Source organism: Anolis sagrei, chromosome 1 (genome assembly GCF_037176765.1).
Source record: "Anolis sagrei isolate rAnoSag1 chromosome 1, rAnoSag1.mat, whole genome shotgun sequence".
NCBI classification, from domain to species: domain Eukaryota; kingdom Metazoa; phylum Chordata; class Lepidosauria; order Squamata; family Dactyloidae; genus Anolis; species Anolis sagrei.
The window spans coordinates 311,354,779-311,379,580 of record NC_090021.1 but is presented as its reverse complement, the minus strand read 5'-3'; positions in this window follow the sequence as shown (position 1 = coordinate 311,379,580).

Sequence of the window (24,802 nt, the reverse complement as noted above, 5' to 3'; positions counted from 1 at the left end):
AGGTCGGCAGCTCAGTGCTTTAACCTATTGCACAACTTATCTGGAAATGTTTAATTCCATTCAATAGGCTTAATAATGGGAGGACATCCACAGACTTGGGCATTCAGTAAACAAGGGAATCTCCATGTATTTGCCAGTGGCAAAAGAAGCCAGAATCCCTATACATTTAACAGCTATTGGGATGAGGAAATTTCAAAATATGCAGTAATACTTGCTGAAATCTCCTTTTTACACATCTATTGAGAATGCACAATTTTGCGTTTTACCGTTTTAGTGGCTAGGTGCAAGAAGTTTCTGGCCAGCTGGATCCAACAGCCTTATCCAATACTTGATCAGGACTCTGAAACCGAGGATTCAGTTCCCCATTCAACCAAAATGCATTTTTGCAATTCACTAACAAGGTATCTTAACACCATATAGTCTATAGTTAAGCATATGTAAAGTCTGGAATGATGCAAACTGTAGATGTTAGGTTTCCAAACAGTGCTTTAAAAAAGACTTCAAATTATTCCCAGCAAACGTAGGAAGCAATCTGAGGGGATTCCATTTTTTTAAGCTAAACGAAATATTCACATACGCACATATATCATGTCAGATGTAAATAGTGGTTGCTGCATTGTAAGCCACTCACAACACAAGGGAGTCTCACCTGTGTTTAGTATTAAAACCAGGGGAATTTTTTTTAACTTCTGCCATTTTTATGGTAAAAGAAAGAAACTGGCTGATGGCAGTGGAAAATGTAAAAGTTTAAAATCTCCAATTTTATCTGTCAACTTTTAAGACATATTCCTATTGATTTAATCCTTGCCTCACCACATTGGATCCTCTTTATTTCCTTTTCATGGCATTTTGCCAGTTTGGAGATTTGTGATGCTCTAAAATGAGAGTTTTATATTTTTCCCTCTCACTGTCTCTAAAATGTGCTGTTGTTCTGCTGCATTATTAAAAGCACAAGTTGAATGTGTTATGTTTGGTGTAGAATCACCTGCAGTACCCCACGTGGAATGCTGTTCATCATTGTGTATTCATTCAGTACTGCTGATGGCACATATGTTTCCTTCAGGTAGTGAATAGTACTGGAAAATGAGCATTGGCTCAGTTATATGGCTGGGTTATACTTTGAAATCAAAACTTTTTTAATGGCTCAGAGGGGAAAACATATCTTGACAACTTTAAAATATTGCTATTAAATGATAAGCAACACTATCCTTTCTATTCAGCTAGCAGCACTTCTTTGTGTGTGATGGAGTGAGACTCACTGAAACTGGAAACAAGATTCATCCTAAAAACCAGTACAGCCTCTTAGATTTGAAGAACTGAAAAAAAGGCCACACATTGATAAAAAGCAGCAGATAGAAAAGTGGACTATTTTGTAGAGGGATTTCAACCAAAATCTCAGAACTAAAAATTGTGCAATGAATGTGGATAAAATAGAGTTATTATCTCTATGGTTTAAATATTAGATGTTTCTGTTTCAGTCTAGTGCTGCAACTATATTTCTGATATGTAATATAAATAATCATAAACATAATAATAATAATAATAATAATAATAATAATAATAATAATAATAATCTGTTCCTTAACCAGTAGTCTTTGTATTGGTTTCTTCTGTCAGTTCCTCTGAATGATTGCTAGCAATCCATTCCTAAGTTCCCTCATCTCCTTCTGTAATGTTTACAAATGCACATATTCACAGATGACTGCAGCATTCCTTGGAAAAAAATACTGGAGTCAAGCCTTTGACAACTGTGGACTTGAAAGTTTAATTAGGAGTGTGATGGATGGATACAATAAACCAAATGCAGAATTAATTTTCAAACTGAGGCTTTCCACAGATGTTAGGGTGTCTTCTCTAAGGTCTCCAAAGGTAAAATCCAGTATAAACATATGGTTGTCAAGTCTTAGTATGTCTAAGGGCCCTTCCAGACAGATGCTTAATCCAGAGTTAGGAATTGGGACTAAAAATCCCGGTACCTCAAAGAGAGTCTACACACAGAGCTATTAGTCCCGGGAAATGGTCCCAAGGTGTCCAGAAAAGTTTTGTTAATACGGATTGAAGGGAACCACAAACAGAATGATGGGACATCCACTGGAAGTTTTCATTAATTTTTTTCTCAATGTTTCTCTGATATGTGCTGTACCTCATAAGCATTTTGCCAATGTTGCATTGCTGAAGCAGATATAACAAGGTGTGCACAAGCAGATTTTCTGTCATTGTTTCTCCCCTCCTGCACTACCGGTGCCCCCATATTTGCTGTCTTGAACCCTGTTCCCATTTGGGGTCACTTGCCTATGACTTGCTGGTGTCCACTGTATAATTTCAAGCTCTATTTCCTTTCAGTAATACACAGGAAATGAGAACAAAGGAATGGTTGAAGAGAGTTCACATGGGAATTGCTTTCCTGCTTCAATTTAGCCACCTTTGTGTCCATGGCACCATCTGTTTATATCCCTTTGTGAGTTGTTTCAGGATTCTAAAATGAGGATAAACACTGGAGCAGAGAATGTTTGAGAATCGGGACATCCATAGGGATACCAAGGTGCTTGTTTATAAAGCTATTGTCCTCCCAACGCTGTTAATATGCCTGCAAAACATGGACTGTCTACCCTCAACTCCTGGAAAGATTCCATCAGTGTTGCCTTCAAAAAATCCTGCAAATCTTTTGGGAAGACAGGTGGACAAATGTCAGCATCCTGGAAGAAGCAAAGACCACCAGCATTGAAGTGATGCTCTGACACTATTAATTCCACTGGACTGGCCACATTGTCCGAATGCTTGATCACAATTTCCCAAAGTAATTACTCTTCTCCCAGCTCAAGAATGGAAAATAGATTGTTGGTGGACGGGAAAAGAGATTTAAAGATGAGCTCAAAGCTAACCTTAAAAACTGTGGTATAGACATCAAGAACTGGGAAGCCCTGACCCTTGAGTGATATAATTGGAAGTCAGCTGTGACCAGCAGTGCTGTGGGATTTGAAGACACACTTGATAGGCCATCATACTCAGACAGCAAAAGATTGCCTAAATAAGTAAGTAACTGCAAGTTTGGATGCCTCCGGTAAAACCAAGACAGGTATCAGATTAAAGGTCTGTCTTGAAGGGCCAGGGAATTGCTATGCATTTTTCTTATCTCCAAGGTGTTTTGATCTCCATCTCCAACCACTTTCTGACTCAGGACATTTCCACACTGCCCCTATATCCCAGGATCTGATCCCAGATTATCTGGCAGTGGAGACTCAGGGCTCTTCCAGACAGGCCCTATATCTCAGGATCTGATCCCAGGCTTTCTGTTTTAAACTGGATATATGTCCACACTGCCAGATAATCTAGGATAAACAAAAACCTGGGATCAGATCCTGGGATATAGAGCCTGTCTAGAAGGACTCTCATGTAATCCAGTTTAAAGCAGATAAACAGCAGGGGCTCTTTCCTTCCTCATATTTGCAGCTATTGTGGGGAAACTCGCTACAGTGGTGGAATACGGTTACCATAGCTGGCCCGGCAATTTTCAGAATGTTTCACTCTTTAGCACCCACAATGGGGGGAACTCAACTCACCCCCAAGCATCCAGGCTCCTATTTAAAACCTTCTTCGGGGGGGGGGGGGTCATGGAGCTCACAAATGAGCCTGTGACAAGGCCTCTATGATGCAGTGGATATGTCAGCACCATCACCCTCCTGAGATTGCCTCAGGCCCAGTTGCCCCCCAGCCAGCACCCAAGGTCCTTAAGGCTACAGGTGGGGTATGTAAGGGATAATATATTGAATTATCCAACAGGATTCTTTGTAAGGATTTGTAGCGCCTGCCTCAGTGTAAATTCTACTGCTTCCCAAACTAAGTTGCTCTCCAATCCATTTTTAACAGCTATCAAGAAAGAGAAGCAACAAATAGGATAAGTTAATGAAGTGACCCTATTTTATAATTCAGTTACTGGTCCCTTTTTTCTTTTTCATATTTTGGTCATCAAAACATTTTCACAGAACTTTACAAAACAGATGATTCCATCTGTAATCTGGAATTTCTTGGTTTGTTTTCAACAGCTATCCAATTGGTAATTTGAGATACCTCACAAGTGAAACTTGTAACAGGTATATATACAGAGATGCAATCATGGTATTTCTAATGATATTATGGATTTATGGAGGCAATTAATAATTAATTGGACTCAAAAACTGTACTCAGGCTGAAAAGAAGAAAGGCCAGAGTATTGTAAGCTAAATGAAAGCTAAGTAGTGAGCAAGAGCATTAAATATATTCAGGAAGACTTTTTTTATTTTGTGTCTGTTTAGTTATTTAATATCCAGAGGTTTATATTGCTCCTGCAATGTAGGACAATTCAATATGTGTGCTAAAGAATAAACCTCAATATCAATATCTATATTCCCAGTCAGGGAATAAAATAAACATGTACTTTGGATCCAAGAAGCTATGATTGGTATTTATTGACATTTTTATTATAAACACCATTAAGAGAATTGATTGGGAAATTATTCTTTAATAAATAATAATAAGTAAATAAATAATTGATGTAAAACTAAGTGCTCATCAAAATAACGTGTATTTACTTCTTCCCGTTAAGGGTATAATCTCTGTTGTCCTGTCAATATTTATTGATTGACTCTCATCAATAGCGATCAAAATTGAGCAGTACTTAGGTCCCTGAATGATAGTATTTTCTAAGTGGCTTGTTGATTTCAAACAATAAAATGCAAACAAATGCATTATCGTAGAACACATTTGGAACAGAAACATTACAGAGGGAATTATAAAACCAGAGGACTAAAAATAGAAAATAGAAAATGATTGTTTCAAAACAGAATGAGTACAGATTTTTTAAAAAATATATATATTTTGGAAAAGGAAAAACATCAGAATTTAGTGTGGAAATTCTGACTTGGTTCATCCTTCCATAGTAATTGCTTGTTTGCCTCTTTTTGATCATTTAGTGTATTTTCTACACAGATAAAGGTTAAAAAACTATTATTTCTACATGGAAATATTTTGTACAAATTATAGGAAAAAATTCTTAATGACTTGGTCTCACACTAGAGGTGAAAACAAGGCTTAGGGAATACTTGACAGAGTATCTTGCTGCATCAATAGGACCTCTCTTTTCCCACATTCAAATAATTGCAGCAATTGTTCCTACGTCTAACTTTAAAGAAAGTTTCCTGAGAAGGCAATTTCAAAAGAAGGGTGTCACAACTGAGACATTCACCTTTCTGATAGCAAGATTCTTGCACTTCATTTAGTGAATCAGCTGAAAGCAGAATCCCTGAAGTGACTCTTAAGATTTGAGTTAGTGCACATCAAAGAAGGCAATTTTCTGGGCATCCTGATGCCATTCAGTTCTTTAAAGGATAAATCTAGAGATGGAGTAATTTGACATTTCTGCTTTCCCACATTTGCTACTGCTGCTTTTATTGTTGTTTTATTCAAGTACACCCCACTTTTCCCAATTAATTAGATCCAATGTAGATAACAACAATTATAAATACTATTGAAAAATTCAAATAAAAACAAATATACCAGCTGTTTAAAACAATTAAACAATTAAAAGGGTTTAAAATGTTACAGTTACTTTAAAAAAAAAACCACTCATATAGAAGCTATAAAATAGTTTATCTCTCTTATTCTCACCAAAGAAGCCTGAGAAGGTCAAGGGACAGAAAGGACATCTCTAGAAATCTCCAGAGTTCTAGTAGGTTAAGAAAGATTTTCCAAACAGTTCTTACCCCAGCCATGTGTGGTTTTATAAATCATCACCAAGATTTTGAGTTTGAATATTTAAATCTCCAGTCCTTTCCATTAGATTGGCAAAAAAACCTGTGTATTTCAAAAAACACTTATCAAGAAACTCCATAAATTTAATTCTCCACTATCTATATTGGCTAAACTAAACCAGTTTTTGTTAAGAGTGAGAGAATAATGTTTTCTGTACCTAACATATAGTTCTTAGAGAAAAAGAGTATGCCACAAAAAGAGATAGCAACTCAGACACAGTAATACATTTCAGTAGAGATCACAAGGTAATTTCCTGATTATATGTATTTTTTTATCTTTCAAGCCATTTTTAGTGTGAGTGAGAAAAAGATCTATGAACTTTGGATATTATCTGAGAAAACACATACATTACACCAAACCTTGGACAGACTTGAATTTAGTCAACCAGTAAAATGAATTGAGAGATAGCAGTGCTGAAATAGTCAGAAAGACAGCAAAGCTATCAACAGGCAGGGAAACAGCTCCAGCAGATAGACACCATGCTGGATCTGACCTTGGGGGAGGATCTAAGGGCCCTTTCAGACAAGCCCAACTGCAGAACCTGTCTCAATTTACCTGAGGCATCTAAACAGCACTTCAGGAAAAAGCACATGAATGCAGAGGAAACTGGATTTTCTCAGCTTAATCTGCATTAATCCTGTGGGGATTGACTTCCTGGACTGCATTCTGTAATCATGGGGGTCAATCTCCACAGCCATCCTGATACTTTGGGTTCCTGGAGCCTGAAGGGAGGGCACCCACTCCTCACATCTCCCCCTTCCCCCAAAAAACTTAACTGAGGGGCCTGCGGGCAATTCAGGTCCCTCTGCAGTCCTCTTTACACTTGAAAATGAGCATCAGGAGGTGTGGGGAAGAGGGAAATCCCATCTCCTGATACATCATTTTCAAGTGTCAGGGGGACACTATAGAGGAGCCTGTGCTGCGAGCAGTCCCCCTTGGGTAAGTTTTCTTGAGGGGGAGGAATGAGAGGTGGCATCTAGTCACCTGGCCCCAAGGGAAATCCCAGGGTTGAGGGAAGGGGTGGGGACTGAAACCCAGAAGGAAGTGGGTTATTTTAACCTACTTCTGTCTAAGTTTCAGGTAAGTGTAGAAGAAAAAAAGAAAGCCAAACTGAGATTAAATAGCAGGAATGCAATTAGACATTCATTGCAGAAGAAACAATTGTCTATTATTCACCATTCTTTTTTTAATCATCTTTATTCTACAGTTTTCCGTGTTTTATATATGACACAGAAAAAAGGGAAAGATGTGGGGGGGGGGGGTGAGTCAGGAGGGAAGGAAGTTAAGGACTGGTAAAAAAACAAACAAAGAAAGAAAACAAGAACAAAAAAAACCCAAGGGGGGAAATAATAAAAAGGATCAGAAGGTAAGGATGTGGGGTGAGGGAGGAAGGCAGGTGGGTGGGTAAACAGAAGGATGTGATGGCCTGTATGGTAGTGAGCTTCCAATTTAGTCCACAGGGTTACATAATAAAAATACTTGTTTTTTGTATACTGTTTATATTTTGCAATCACCTTCCCTTTTAGTCTATCTGTATTGATTTCTTTTCCTTAAGATATCTTCTCAGCGGTTGCCAGTCGGTCTTCTTTTTATTTTGATCATACATCATATTCGCCAGATTATCCATATCCACATATTCCCTTATCTTAAGAATCCAGGCTTCAAAGGATGGGAGTTCTTTGCTTTTCCACTTGCTTGCTAGAATAATTCTTACAGCTGCTGTCATATAGTATAGTAACTTATCGTTGTTTTCTCCTGAATCAAAATCTAATAGATGTAATAAATAATACTCTGGTTTCATATCAAATTTAATCTGTAATATTTTTTGTACATGAGCATGTATTGCCTTCCAGAAAGTCTTTACTCTTTTACATAACCACCAGGCGTGGTAGTAAGAGCTTATTTGATCTCCACATTTCCAGCAGCTTTTGCTTACACCTTTGTAGTATTTGGTCAGTTGTTGAGGAGTTAGGTCCCAGCGAAAGAACATTTTTTTGCCAGTTCTCTGTTATGTTAGTTGATTTTGTATATTTTAGGTTTTTTTCCCAAATAACTTCCCATTCTTTTAAGAAAATAGAGTGGCCAAGGTCCAATGGACACAAAAAATTGAAAGCTTTGGGAAAGTATCAGGAATAAGAATTAACAAAGCCAAAACCAAAATTCTAACGAAAAACATAAAAAAACCAAGAAGAGAAAAATTACAAGATCTGTCACAATATGAGGTAACTAACAAGGTTCAGTATCTAGGGATACAAATGACAGCAAATAACTCACAACTGCTTAAAAACAATTACAAGACAACTTGAAGGAACATGCAGAAAAAACCTAGATAGCTGGAAACATATGAAACTGAGTCTATTAGGCAGAATAGCTGTCATAAAAATGAATATTATTCACCATTTTTAAGGTCTTCAGGAATAACGTGTCCTGGAATTGTTCATGAACTATGTCATGTGTTTAGAAACACAGAACTAGTAATATTGAGGTTGTATTAAATGAAAGTAAGGGAAAATCCATCATATCCCAACACAGTGGTGAACCAGATACTCAGTAAATACCAGAAAAGAAAGCTTGAAAGTAATATAATTTTCTCATAGTTCTTCCTTCACAATTTAAATTCAGAATATGCTTCTGGTAATATGGAGGATTCATATAGCAACAATCTAAGATTAAGAACTTCTTGTACAGAACAGCATTGCAAGTGTGATGGCTTTGATGGCCTCCCATGATGAGAACGTACATTCATTTGTGTTGTGGCTCTTCTACCTATGACATAGAGGCTGGAAAGGCAAAACTGAAGTTATTATCTTGCTGCAACCCACCTACCCATTCTGCTGATTTTTCTTTGATCCACCCTGCCACCTCCAACACACTGAAAGCTTGTTGGTTTCATCTGAGCCAGTTTGAACTTTCCCCTCATTTCTTACAGTTTTTCCCCCTTCCTCGACACCAGTGTTTCTCAACCTGTGTGTTTTAGCCTACAACTCCCAGAAATCCCAGCCAGTTTGCCAGGTGCTAGGATTTCTGGGAGTTGAAAGCCAAAACACCTGGGGACCCATAGGTTGAGAACTGCTGTGCTACACCATTAAATGAAGAATTGGAGACATGGCTCAGGTTGTCTTAAATAGGCAGCTGGTAATGTGTGTGTGTGTGTGCGGGGATGATGATGTCAGTGAACACCTATGACATATTTTGATTAATTATACTATAGAACATGAGACCTCAAGGCAGTCTTTGGGGATGATCTGGTCCTCATTAGATCATGTGACTTGGAGACTAGACCCTTTCTTTGTTTGTTCTTCAGATGGCTGTCTGAGGAGCAATCTAACTTGTGAGTTCTCTATGAGACTCAGGTGTCTCACCCAGGGGAAGATAGAGAAGAGGTCTAGGAGAGACCAATTGCCCCAGCTACCCACACACTAAGTCTTCCCCTCCACTCATCTCAAGGAATAAAATATAAATAGGTGATGGCTTACATAAATGAATAAATAACAACAACAACAACAACAACAACAACAACAACAACAACAATAATAATAACTTTATTTTTATCCTGCCTTCATCTCCCCAAAGGGGCTTACATAGGTCACAAAGTGTCTAAAACAACACATAAAGTAAACACACAGTACAATATAAAAATAAAACCAATAGCATATAAAACAATAATTTAAACTCAGAACAGAACCCAATAATTTATGGTGAGAACTGTCGTAAAACATAGCCAACTGTAAACAAGAACAAGGGAATGGGATAGTGCAAGTTGTAGCTAATGAACAAGGACATGGGGCAAAAGTGCAGCTCTGTGTCCTTAATCGCAAGCTATTGGGGCTAGACGTTTTCAAAGGCTTGTCCAAACATCCAAGTCTTCAATTCCCTCTGGAAGGAGGACAGTGAGGGGTGTTTGCAACACCCTGGTGAGGGTGTTGCAAACAAATTATTGGGAATATTATGATTTTTGTACTACAACATGCTGTCTTAGGAATTCAGGGAGATTGCAATTGTTCAATAACTAACATTTCCAGCCCAGCTAGCAGCAATTTAGAAACCTCATCTTCAAAGAAAGGATTATATATGGGCAAAAATTAGATGAAATTTGCACATATGAGCTACAATATCCTTTACATTTGTGACATGAATGGTCCTTCTGTCCATGGACCTGTCTGCCACCTTTTCATTTTCTGAAACCTGCTGAGAGTAATATGTAAGTTCTGTTTCAGACTGGAGGGGAGAAAGACATCTTCATCCAAGTCTTGCCGGTAGAACAGTATGTATACTGATCAAGAGTCAAATTATGATAGGCTTATATTAGGTGAAAGTAGTAGCCTTGACTCAAACTTGCTACAGAACATATCAATTTTACAGCACTAGTTTATGTAAATAAATGAAAGAAGTCTTTCTAAATTGTGTAAGACATGAAGATATTTTAAATAAACACACAAATTTAATGCTGTTAAGGAGAAGGAAAGGTTGTGTGCCAAGAAAATAAAGAGTATTAACTACACAGTGTAGAAAAACAACATGGGGTTTGAATTCTTCTCTTTGGAATTCAGACACATGTTGCTTCATAGTAATTTACACCATGCTTGTCAAAGGCATCCTTTTTCTTCCTTATTCTCCAAGAGAAACAGCATTTCAGAAAACCTTTCTTTGTTTCTCCTTTTACTTGGGCATATGACCCATGTGAAACCCAAAACTCTATTTCAACTTGTAAAAAACCTAAAGAGAAAAGAAAGCTGAACAGCATGTGCACAAATAGTATCATGCTCTTAGAAAGAGTCCAATTCAGAGGAAATATGGAGGGTCATACCTTAATCCTTTCTCTGTAGGGATGTAGAGGAAAGTTCCAAATTTTCTTTCTTGCGTCCCTCACAAGAAAAGGGATCTTATCATAGAAGCATAGATTTATAGAATTGAAAAAGTACAAAGGCCACCTAGTTCAATCCCTGCCATGCAGGAAAAGCACAATCAGAGCACCCCTGACAGATAGATATCCAGCCTCTCTTTAAAAGCCTCCAATGAAGAAGCTTCCACCACAATCCAAGGCAGAGAGTTCTACTGTTATGGTCTCATGGTCAGGAAGTTCTTCCTTATGTTCAGGCGGAATTTCCTTTCTTGTAATTTGAACCCATTGTTTTGAGTCCTAGTCTCCAGGGCAGCAGAAAAGAAGTCTGCTCCCTCTTCCTTATGTCAACCTTTCAAATATTTAAGCATGGTGATCATGTCTCCTCTCAACCTTCTCTTCTGCAGGCTAAACATACCCAGCTCTTTAAGCCACTCCTCATAGCATATGATCTTTAGTCTTTTGATCATTTTAGTTGCCTTCCTCTAGACACCTTTCAGCTTTTCAATATTTCTCTTAAATTGTGGGACCCAGAATTGGACACAATATTCCAGGTGAGGTCTGACCAAAACAAAATAGAGAGGCACAATTACTTCCCTATATCTAGACACGAAGATCTTTTTCACTGGTACTATTTTCACCCATCCTGTATCTGTGGATTTCATTTTTTTCTGCCTAAATGAATTATCCTACATTTCTCCTTATTTAAATTCCTTTTGTTAGTTTTGGCCCAACTCTCTAATCTGTTGAGGTCATTTTGAATTCTGATCTTGTCTTCTGGAGTATTAGTTATCCCTCCCAATTTGGTGTTATCTGCAAATGTGATAGTCATGCCTTTTAAATCTTCATCTAATTCATTACTAAATATGTTGAACAGCACTGGACCCAGGACAGAACCCTGTAGCATCCCACTAATCATTTCTTTCCAGGATGAAGTAAACCATTGGTGAGCACTATTTGGGCTCAGCTGCTTAACCAATTACAAATCTACATAACAGTAGTATTATATAATAATAATAATAATAATAATAATAATAATAATAACAATAATAATAATACTTTATTTATATACCGCTCTATCTCCCCGAGGGGACTCAGAGAGGTTCCCAGGTAACATCACAAAACATACAAGGTAAAAACAACATAACCATAAGATTAACAAAAGAAAATATAAGCATAAAAATTGTCACCATAACACACATATATTAAAAGTAATCCTGCCTGTTCAAGGCAATTTAAAAATTTAAAAGGTCGGGCCAAGATTTGTGCAAGCCCATTATCTAGCCCGTATTTCACTAGTTTGCTTGCCAGAAGATCATGGAGGAGCTTGTCAAAGACCTTGCTGAAATCAAGATATGCTTCTGTGAGGTGTAGTCCATGCCATGCCAAAAGCCCTTCTTCCTGGAGAAACAGACCATGGCCCAGGAAGCCAAATTATTTTTGATGACATCATTTGCAGAGCCAATTGTTCACCTCTACTATTTTTCTTACCCTTCCTGGGCAGCGTCATCCAACTGGGAGGATAGATGAACATTTTTGATTGAGAAAAGAGCTTCCATTTGATTCTGTAACTTCAGATTCTGTGTTTATGAACTGATCTCCTCCTTCCTAGAGATATCTGACATGAATTAATCAAGGACAGTTTATTCAGCTGTATCCAAGAACTTCTCATCCTTGCCAACGTGTTCTAATTCCTCATCATCTCTTCTTCTTCTTCTTCTTCTTCTTCTTCTTCTTCTTCTTCTTCTTCTTCTTCTTCTTCTTCTTCTTTTCTACTAATTCTATAGTGTAGATGTGCCCTGAGCCACACAAAAACTGACATTTGCAGAGCAATCAAATGACTTAGAGCAATCAGATGACCCTTTGTTGTTGTTCATTCGTTCAGTCGTCTCCGACTCTTCGTGACCTCATGGACCAGCCCACGCCAGAGCTCCCTGTCGGCCGTTACCACCCTCAGCTCCCTCAAGGTCAGTCCAGTCACTTCAAGGATGCCATCCATCCATCTTGCCCTTGGTCGGCCCCTCTTCCTTTTGCCTTCCACTTTCCCCAGCATAATTGTCTTCTCTAGGCTTTCCTGTCTCCTCATGATGTGGCCAAAGTACTTCAACTTTGTCTCTAGTATCTTTCCCTCCAGTGAGCAGCCGGGCTTTATTTCCTGGAGGATGGACTGGTTGGATCTTCTCGCAGTCCAAGGCACTCTCAGCACTTTCCTCCAACACCACAGCTCAAAAGCATCGATCTTCCTTCGCTCAGCCTTCCCTAAGGTCCAGCTCTCACATCCATAGGTGACTACAGGGAATACCATGGCTTTGACTAGGCGGATCTTTGTTGCCAGTCTGATGTCTCTACTCTTTACTATTTTATCGAGACTGGACATTGCTCTCCTCCCAAGAAGTAAGCGTCTTCTGATTTCCTGGCTACAGTCTGCATCTGCAGTAATCTTTGCACCTAGAAATACAAAGTCTGTCACGGCCTCCACGGTTTCTCCCTCTATTTTCCAGTTGTCCCTTTACCTCATCTTAATCTCTTTGAGTTGTTCCAGTTTAATAAAATCCTTGCATCCCACATTACCTTGCATTAAGAAAAAGCTGCATTGAATAATTCACTAGACTATGGCAGTGTAAAAGGCAAAAGATTCTTCCATTACATATAAGACACATGATGGTCAGATGACATGTTTACATCTGAAGAAGAGAAACATGCATTGCCAGATTGTGTGAAAGACAATCAAGAACCAACATTGATGGAAGTCAATAGTAGAAAACTGCTTAAAGTGCAAAAGGCAAAAAGTGAATACTGTAAAAATACAATACAACTTTGAATCAATAATGTAACTCCAAATTCACATAATGATTCTTGGTCCTCCTACTTTTTTCTTCTGTGTATTACAATTCACCATACTTCAACCTCCTCCACATTTGAAGTGACCTCCTCATAGCCATTATCTGTAAATTCATTTGATGTCCATTGTACATCTAGGAAAGTCTGCTGGGCTGTGCACAACTAAAATTCAAGCTCTCTGATCTCCTTAAGCGAGAGATACAGGCCTCCAATTGTTGGGTTATCTCTTCCAACAAAGCAACCTGTTTGCATTTGCTGCAGATGTAGTTTGCCAGGTGTTCTGGAAAAAAACACACATTCTACAGGTCCTATAGATGACCACAGCTCCTTCTTTCACTCCATAATTGGATGATTCAGGTTAAAAGCAGGAACTTTGCACATAACTCCTATCCCTCCCTTCAAAACATCTTATATCTTTTACTTTATTCAGAGATAAAATTTCAAAGTAAGGAGTGTTCTGTTATCTTTGAAACTGAGCAATGTCCTTCACCATAAGCTTTCATAGTTTCAGCCTACTTCAGAAGTTTGGGCTGAAAGGAGAATTGCTGCTCTCAAAGGTGTGAAAGACTCATATCTTCTTTTTGTATAGAAACAAACCAATAATGTTACTATTCTAAAAACTGATACATCAAGAGAGTATGTTGAGATAATGGCTGACCACCATATTTTTTCATTCCTTTTAGAGGTTTTCAATTTTAAAAAAACATAACTGCCAAAAAAACAACACTTGTTTTGGCACAGAATACACTTCATAGAATCAGATTTGGAAGAGACCTCATGGGCCATCATGTCCAAACTCTTGCCAAGAAGTAGGAAAATCACATTCATTTCAAAATACAACAGATTTTGCATTAAAAAGGGAGATTTCATGAAAAAAATCTTAATGGGAATATTCTGAAAATGTGACGAATCAACAAAAAATGCATGTTCATAATCATTCCAGTCGGCCAGGAGAAGGACCGCTGAAAGTAATTAGTTCCCATGTCAAAAATGAAATAAAAATGTTTTATCCCAGTTTCACTAACTTTAGGAAGACAAAAGATTAGGAAAAAAATAACTGGAGGGGAAAAGGTTCTGTATCTATATCACACTTGCATTGCTCCGAAAAGTTTTTGATACAGGGAATCATGAGTCTATAATAAACTCAACTTTGAGATGTTTATAATTGACCAAAACTATGGTACCCAAAGCTGTAAATGCAACAGAAAATCCTCTTGCCATTTATATCTGCACTTTAAGTATATATTGTATATATGTACATGTTGAAATAATTGCTTGGGTTTGAAGGTATTGAAAACAAACCTTGACAGAACCAATCCAAATACATTGTGATTGAATTCTTCCTTAGCTATGCATTTATTAGGTACCCTTATTTATGACATCATTCTATCAGCTTCACCCACATATCTGTATTATGGGTGTAATAATTATTATTTATGTTATAAGGTTGTCAGAAGAATTACTGAAATAATTTATATGAAGGGCTCTGAGCACTCATCGGCAGAACATTGGCTGAATACCAAGTGCTATTGTTAATATTTTTTTAATTCTCCCCTTCTTAAATGCAGACATTATACTACACTACGAGACATTGCAAAGTGTTTCCTTACTACTGTTTTAAGAATTGGTTCATGCTCACACAAAGTGCTAAATTACCGAAAAGGATGAATTTGAAGACCTCAACAATACCAATATTTGTAGTCTATCACTGTTGGATTTTGCCTTCAGAAGAGGAAAAATAAATGTTAACCTAGATGAAAACTGGAGGTGCTAAATGACATGGTGGAAAAGGTTATGTGTAGAGAAATCTAACATTCTCAATTGCATCCAGATGAGTTCAGACCTCTGCCAGTGGGATTTTTTTTTCTTTAAGGGCAATGCAATGACAGCTGAATTCTGGGTTTATGTGGCTGTTAATACACACTATAATGCTAGGCCTCACCCTTTCTCCATTACAAAATGGAGCACAGTTTACTCATATAGAGTGGAGTTTGTTGAATTAAGTGACTTAATGTTCACCTATGTTTTCAGCAAATATTGGAGGAACCCCCGGTGGTGCAGTGGGTTAAACCCCTGTGCCGGCAGGACTGAAGTCCGACAGGTCGCAGGTTCGAATCCGGGGAGAGGCGGATGAGCTCCCTCTATCAGCTCCAGCTCCTCATGCGGGGACATGAGAGAAGCCTCCCAGAAGGATGATAAAAAACAGCAAATCATCCTGGCGTCCCCTGGGCAACGTCCTTGCAGATGGCCAATTCTCACACCAGAAGCGACTTGCAGTTTCTCAAGTTGCTCCTGACCCGATAAAAAAGAAGCAAATATTGGCATACCATTAAAACACCTAGATCTAGTATATATTTCCAAGAGAATATTTCTTTCAATACAGACATAATTTAAGTTGTTTCTGAAGGGAGTCAGGTTATGCCAGTGTAATGTCTATAGGACTTTGAACTCTGTTTTTTACAGACATTATTGTCTCTGCCAAGAAACATACTTCATATTATGAGGAAGAGGTGATTTTGTATTGTTCCTCCCCTCATCCTGTCCTACCACAAAGCAACTGCACTTTGAAAAGATCCTTGATATATGGCATCATATGTCAGAGATACAATTGCCTGGAAGATCCAGAAAATCAACATTCTCAAATGAATGTCAAGGTAAAGCTGCCTTCTGCCTTTCATGGGTGTCACCTTCAGCCAGTTAACCTTCATTTATTTATTTTAGAGATGAGCATGCAGGGCAAGTCTAAAGGCCATTTTCTGACCTGCCTTATCTAATGTGGTCCACAAACTATTGTTTTTGCAAACTGGAAAAAGCAATACAGTAACTTTTAGACACTATTTTGAGGTAGGCTTTTAAAATGTTTGTGAATGAAATCCCTACAAAATATCAACTAAATGCAACCCCCTTTCAAAGAGGTTTTGGGAGAGATTTAATTCAAAATGAAAGGGGGCAAAGGTAGCACAGAAATCCCTCTGAGCATCATGAAGCTATTGGGGAAGATGATTCCTATCTCAAATATCCATAGTCACGAGGCTTGGTTGATAAAAAAAATGGTTCAAAACTCATTTTGGATGTAGGGGGCACTGGTGGTTCGATTCTAATGTCACTTTTGTTTTGTTTTTTAATGAAACTTTCTGAAACTTCTGAACTTCAAAATAGCTTTGTTAATGGCAGACACACATGCACAGTAGGAAAAGAAAACAGCACTGCCACTGGGGAAAATTCAGGGGATTCACCCTCCCTCATTTTAGACCAATCCTGATGAAACTTGCCACAGTGATTGAACACATGGACCACTGTTAGCTCACCAAATTTCATGACCTTTGACTTTTCCATGGATTTTTGGCGAATTTCCAAAGTTTTTATATAAAACATTTTTAATAATAAAATATGTTCCTGGTTTGAAAGTGTTATTTCCTGTTTCATTGGGTAGTCTTTACTTTGATATGCACAATGAAGGACCTTCTTGCAGCAACACCAGAAGCACTCCAAGTGGCCAGATACTGGTCAAAGGACATTTAATCAACTACCAAACTCACACATTCTGTATTTTCTCTGTTTGTTTGCTTTGTTCTTTTAGAAATGTAATATAACTGACTGGTTGCCCTGACATGAGAAATAAATAAAAAATACTTTGATATTGGTTGTTCTACTCCATAAACTTTGTTTGCATGGCTCAAACTGTGTTAAATTGGTGGAGAATAGAAATCATAGTAGAGACCCCATCAAGGGACATCTAGACTGACCCCCCTTTTCTGGGCAGAAAGGCACCATCCAAACTCTCCTGACATCCATTTGCTTCCTCTACTGAGTTGGATGGGACCTTCAAGACACATCCATCCGTTTATTTCTGTTTGCAGATGCAATCAATCATTTTATTTTATCACTAGCCGTCCCCTGCCACGCATTGCTGTGGCCTACATGGGGGTTCTGTGTGGGAGGTTTGGCCCAATTCTATCGTTGGTGGAGTTCAGAATGCTCTTTGACTGTAGGTGAACTATAAATCCTAGCAACTACAACTCCCAAATGTCAAGATTCTATTTTCCCCAAACTCCACCAGTGTTCACATTTGGGCATATTGGGTATTCTTGTAGAGTTTGGTCCAGATCCATAATTATTTGAGTCCACAGTCATCTTTGGATGTAGGCGAACTACAACTCCAAAACCAAAGGACACTGCCCACCATACCCTTCCAGTATTTTCTGTTGGTCATGGGAGAACAGTGTGCCAAGTTTGGTTCAATTCCATCATTGGTGGGGTTCAGAATGTTATTTGATTGTAGGTGAACTATAAATCCCAGCAACTACAACTCCCAAATGACAAAATCATTTTTTTTTAGTGAAGGACATACATTGGGTTGTTGGGTGTCTTGCGGCCAAATTTGATGTCAATTCATCCAGTGGTTTTTGAGTTCTGTTAATCCCACAAACGAACATTACATTTTTATTTATAATTATTTACTGACATAAAGGGCTGGCTGGCTGGCTTTAGCTGGCTACCCCAGGGCCTTGTTCATGGCAATCAGGCCAAAGTGAAATGATTGGTTTTTAAGCAGTTTATGTTCTCTTGGATGTGCAAAAGTTGTGTATTGCTTTGCTGTCTTCTTTAGACACCTTTGTAGATTCAATCAGTTTATTTTATATTTAGACGAAGACTGTTATAGATAGCTTCTTCACTTCACTTCACTTTATTTCTTAATTAGTCGCTCTCCACCAAGGTGCTCTGAGTGACTTACAATCTAGCTATAGGGGTCCTTCAGACATTTTGGCTAATGAGCAGGAAGGTAGTGTCGGAAATGTAGTTTAACAGCAGGGCCTTTTGCAATCTCTAGCATTTGGGGCCTGGCCTTCACAAACTATAACAATGGCTGTGCTTAGCCACACTGACCTCATCCCTCCCTTGCATCACCAGGGAGGGAAAGCATGAGATTTTAAAACTTTTTAGGCTTTACCAAAGTTGCTTTATGGTTCTGAAAACTAAAATAACCTTGGGAGACATCCAAACACTATGGAATATTTCCGGAAAAAAAGGTTAGTGGTTCAAATTTGGATTCCCCCCCCCCCCCACCTTTCCTGCATTTTGGAAATCCTGAATGGTTCAAAACTGCTTCGAAAGTCAAAAGTTGAAAGTTTTTTACGATTTTCCAGCTCTTCCGAATGAACCTATCCAACCCTAATAGTCAAAACTCATTTGCTTACCTTTCAACATTCAGAAGACTTTTCCAGTTACATTAATAGAAAACCTGAATTAAATTAACTTGCTCTGTTGATGTGATAAGATTCTCTGTGACACACAGAGATTGGTATGTGAATAGGGTTTTCTGCCTTGACCATTATGCCTTGGCCACTGTGTTGCAGAATGAGTAGTTACTAGATTGAACTGGAGGCTTTTGACCACTTGAATTTTCCTTGTTTTATTTTATTCTACTATGTTTATATCCCATCCTGTGTCATGGGACCTCAGGGAAGCTACAATAAAATCAAAGTAACTTATTTAAAGCAATTTCAAAGAGTAATAAGAAATTTAATCAGACTAAGGGCATATTAAACCATTCAGGATTTCCAAAATGGTTTAAAATCAGTTTAAATAGTTTTTAAATTACAAAATTATTCACTGATTCGAAAGAAATCAAGCTCCAAAGTGTTAATGAAAAGCAATTGTTTAAATTTGATACCAGATTGACATGAGATACTAATAATGTCCTCTAATAGGAGAGGGTACACAACTGTGTGTCACAGCTGAGAAGGCCTACTCCTATATTTCCCCACATTGTGCATTGTTCCCATTGACGAGACACAAGTTGTCCAAGAGCCTATACGTATATACAATAAGAGTTATTAGCCTAGTAATCAAACTCCCAAGTAGTTAAGACTTTCATCATCATCAGCAGCACATTGAATTCAATCTGGAAGCATGTGTATTTCACCTCTGTGGCCAAAGAGGACTGTATGTTTCAATTTTAAATATAAATATTTAAAATATTTTAAAGCTTCATATTAGTAATGACTGATTATTTTATTTCAGTTTATTTTATTATATGAATTTGCCAACATTTATAGATACCCACATATAGGGAATAGAAATATACTCAAAACAGGAGAAATTAAAACTTATCAAATTTCAGGGCTCTGCTGAAAAATCTAGGGATTAATTCATGTGTATTCAAATATGTAACTGCTACATGGAGACTATCACCTTTTTTGGACAGACTTTTCATCTTTTTCACATAACTGGTAAACAGGTACAGTATGAACTTCTCCTTCTCAAGTATAACTGCATCTTTTGAATTGACCAAGTACAGATGAGAGAAAGGTTTTCTTCTAATTCATTTTGGAGGAATTTACAAGAAATTTGAATATTTTGTGATAAAAAGAAAGATATGTTAAAAATTCAAATGCATGGAGAAGGTGGGGTGGGAATGAGAAAGACACATTTTACTTTCCCTATTTTGATAGTGCTATAAACGAGCATGAACAGACTGCATTAATACATGCCTTTATGGTCCTGCACTCCTACTTACACATAACCTTGTAACACCTCTATTCTGTACTTCTGGTGCTCCCTCCTTCTGCCCTCTCTCTGTGTGTATATATGTATATATCTCTGTGTGACCAGGGCTATAGCCAAGGGGGGGGGGTGTTAACCCCCTGAAAAGGTTCTAACTCAGGGGGAGTTAGAACCCCCCCCCCCACGAAACCTGTTTTACTCATGAACTTTAACTGGTTAACCAATTTATGTGTAAACCAGGTTTCTTTTTTAACCTGACACATTTCAGGGCAGGGTTGGACTTTTAACCCCCCCCCCCCCGGCTCCAGCCCTATGTGTGTGTGTACACACACACACACACACAAGCGGTTTCTCAATTGCAGATATTGTAAAATAATTCAAGTTATATATTTTTTAAAGGAATAGTGATGGGGAGAGAGAATGGTAAGGGAGTAGAATCAACCCCCCCCCCCCCCCCGATGTCAGATAAGTGCCAGCAGACACAGAAGCAGAACTGCCCCATCAACCAGGTAGATGACCAGCCCACGCCAGAGCTCCCTGTCAGTCATCACCTCACCCAGCTCCTTCAGAGTCAAGCCAGTCACTTCAAGGATACCATACATCCATCTTTCCCTTGGTTGCCCTCTCTTCCTTTTTTCTTCCATTTTCCCCAACATCATTGTCTTCTCTAAGCTTTCCTTTCTTCTCATGATGTGGTCAAAGTACTTCATCTTTGTTTCTACTATCCTTCCTTCCAATGAACAGTCAGGCTTTATTTCCTGAAGTATGGACTGGTTGGATCTTCTTGTGGTCCAAGGGACTCTCAGAACCTTCCTCCAGCACCACAGTTCAAAAGCATCTCTCTTCCTTCACTCAGCCATCCCTATGGTCCAGCTTTCACATCTGTAGGTGACTACTGTTTTGACTATGGAGATCTTTGTGATGTCTCTACTCTTCACTATTTTATTGAGATTGGACATTGCTCTCTTCCCAAGAAGTAAGTCTCTTCTGATTTCCTGGCTACAGTCTGTGTCTGCAGTAATATTTGCACCTAGAAATACCTAGAAATAGGTGACATGAATATGGTGTAATTTGTAGCCGTTGATGGGTTGTGTGTGACAATAGGAAGGACAGGTTTATCATAAGGAGGAAACATGGAGTGCGTATGACACCATATGAAAGAACCTACTTCAATGTCTGTTTGCCTCCTTTGTGTGATGAAGTCCATATATTCACATAACCTGGTGTTCACTGTTGTACTTGGTGTTCACTGTACAATGTTCCTGAAGTTCCCTCCACTGTTCCAGAGAGGGGACATCTGCTTTTTCTTCCCAGTTGCCTGAATTATTTCCAATCCTGATCAGCAAATACAGGCAGTCTTCAAGTTATTGTCTCATCCCCGTTCTTAATTATGAGTCATTTGTAAGTTGGAATTTTATAATGCGGGACTGCCTTTACTGGGAAGCCAAATGTTCAGGGAAGGAAAACGTGGTAGCCAAGCAGAATGTTACTCTTTGTCTATAACACAAAACACATTTATGACTAGGGAGTACTATTTTGATAATAATTTAAATTCCTCCTCTCTCCAGTATGTTTGCGTGTGTTTATCTTGAACGTGCTTATGTTTTTAGCCAAAGTCCATAATGAATAGATTAAAATACATGAATCTTACACAATATATAAAATTAAGCAATATCGTGTTACAGATGGAGAAAATTTTATTAAAGAATATACTATAAGAGAATTTCAAAATCAGGAACAGAAAAAAAAATAAGTGATTGCTTTGAGACAACTTGTGGGAATTTGATTAACATACTCTTTCAAACTTTTTTTTTTTGCAGCCAGAAAGTATAGGAAAAAGATGCTCTTATTTTTGTGTGTTTGCATGCAAGATTTTGCCATATTTATATATCCATATTTATATTTATATCTCATTACATTTTACTTCAAAGTTTGCAAATGATTCTTGTAATGGTGAGGCTTGAAATAATCTGACCTAGAGAAGAATCCCTTTTCATTTACTCAATTTGCAAACACCTCCAATGTTTGACTCAGTATCAGGACTAGCATACATTTCCATAATCCTCAAAGCTGTCAAAGCAGCTTTTTGGTGAATCAGATAATTTAATCATATTGAAATCAATGGGATGGAGCTATTTTAATAGCAAGAGAGGATATAACCTCTCTTGTCAATTCAATATCATCTTTTCTGACTTGGTCAACCTAGAAAGGGTAAGTGGGGCATCAGATCAAAGACTCTCTGCTTAGTGGGTTTCCAAACTCTTTGAAGAACAGACTTAAAGGAGAAGGTGAGAGGAGAAAATGAAGACAGTCAAAGGCAATCAAAATGCTTCCCAGATGATTTTTAAAAAGATGACTGCAGACATCAGGTTGATAGAGCTGTGAGGAAGAGCAAAAACAATGTTAGGAAGACTGATGAGTACATGAAGCAAAATGAGAAACAGGCTGGGATATATATATATATATATATATATATATATATATAATGCATGTGTAAGTGAAGGAGCCTTCTTTAATGTTAAGAGCTAGGACAAGGGTCTCCGTTAACATATTTTATGGGGGCTGGAGGTGAATGAGAGATAAATGGAGGTAGTGAAAGAGAGAATGCCCAGGTCCCAATTATAGATCATGTCTCTTTGTGAGAATACCATAAACCATTTAAAAGTAGCAATTTGTTGAGGTTTGGAAAAACTAACTGATAATTGAAAATATTCTTTATGGCCGTAGATTAATGAACGTAAAGGAGACAATGGTAAATCAGGAAAATATCTCACTTTAAAAATAAGTTATCCAAAAATGGTTACTTGTGAGAGGTATTTCTTTCTTGTACCTCTACTCTCATTTTCATGTTGTAATAAATGAGCAATATGTTTAGCTATAATAATTTGATTGCTTTATTTTCACAGTCAAGACACTTCTACTTGATACAATTAGTGAAGGATTCCCATGTGATTCTGTGGTGGATCTACAGGTCATTGCCATATGAAGCCTATTGAAGTCTGAAGTGTGCTTGTCTGTATGTGTATGTATTCACATGATCATAGGACCATAGAATCATAGATACCCCAAGGGCCATCAAGTACAACCCCCTGCCACACAGGTACATGCAATCAAATAACTCCTGACAGATGGCCATCTAGCCTCTGTTTAAAAACATTCAGAGAAGGAGATGCCATCACCCTAAGAGACAGCATATTCCATGGCTAAACAGGTCTTACCTTCAGGAAGTATTTTCAAGTGTTTAGGTGGAATTTCTTCTTCTGTGATTTGAATCCATTGTTCTATACCTCATCTCTAGAGATTCAATGTGATAGCTTTTCAAAAATTTAAACACTATGGCTGTTATTCCCAACTTCACCTATTCTTCTGCAAGTTAAACATGCCCAGTTCCATGCTTCTCATAGACCTTGTCTTCCAAAAGTTTTATCATCTTGGTTGACCTTCTCAGGATATGCTCCATCTTGCTTGTCTTCAGTGAAAAGGAAACATAAGAACTTCTTCACACATCCCTCCCCACTTACAATTTTGCTGGCCATCAGACAGGGGGAATGTAACAAGGTATGTTGGCATCCTGTCCCTGTCCCCATCAAATGGGGAAAATGGCTGAAAAATGCAGGCAGGTCCATTGGGGCTATCTGAAAAATACTTACCAGGGAGAATGGGCAAGGCACATTGATGCCTTGTCCCCATCAGATGGGGAAAATGGCTAAGAAATGCAGGTTGTTCCGTTGGAGCTACCTGAAAAATACTTACCAAGACATTGTGGCTGAGGAAGCGTCTTGCAACACTTCCTTGGCACTTTGAGGATAAATGGGGAAGGGCCTGCCAATCATATTGCTTTGACAGGCCTGCCAATCATATAATAATAATAATAATAATAATAATAATAATAATAATAATCTTTATACCCCACCACCATCTCCCCAAGAGACTCAGGACGGCTTACAGGAGGCCAAGCCCAACAAATACATCAATAAAACAACAAAGCAATTAAGCAACTAAAGCACAATACAATATAATAAATAACCTATAAGCAATAACACAAAAAAAATGAAACACTGTGGGCAGAGCTAGATGTAATCGATTTAAAAATTTTAAAACAGTGGCATTAACAGAAATAAAGTATGTCTAAACAGGGGGATTTTAGAAGATAATGTGGGGACATCAATCCATCAGGTAAATAAAGTGTTTCAGAGGACATATGGCAAGAATTAGTCAGATCAGGGCACTGATTCCTTCATTCAGGGAAGGCACACTGGAACAGCCATGTTTTCAAGCTCCTCCTAAAGACTGCCAATGTGGGGGCTTGTCTGATATCCCTAGAGAGTGAGTTCCAGAATTGGGGGGCCACCATAGAGAAGGCCCTCTGCCTCGGTGTTGAACAACTCTTGCCCAATTTCTAACTTCCCCTTTCTGGGCAAGGTTCTAGAGCGGATGGTGGTCTCCCAACTCCAGGGATTCTTGGACAACACTACTTATCTGGATCCATCGCAGTCTGGTTTTAGGCCTGGCCATGGTAAAGAGATGGCTTTGGTCGCCTTGGTGGATGATCTCTGAAGGGAGCTAGACAGGGGAGTGTGTCCCTGTTGGTTCTCCTGGACACCTCAGCGGCTTTCAATACCATTAACCATGTTATCCTTCTGGGGCTGCTCTCCAGAATGGGCATTGCTTTGCAGTGGCTCCACTCCTTCCTTGAGGGTCACTCCCAGTTGGTGAAGCTGGGGGATACCTGCTCGGACCCTTGGTCTTTGACCTCTGGGGTCCCGCAAGGTTACATTCTATCCCCTATGCATTTGATATATACATGAAACCACTGGGTGAGGTCTT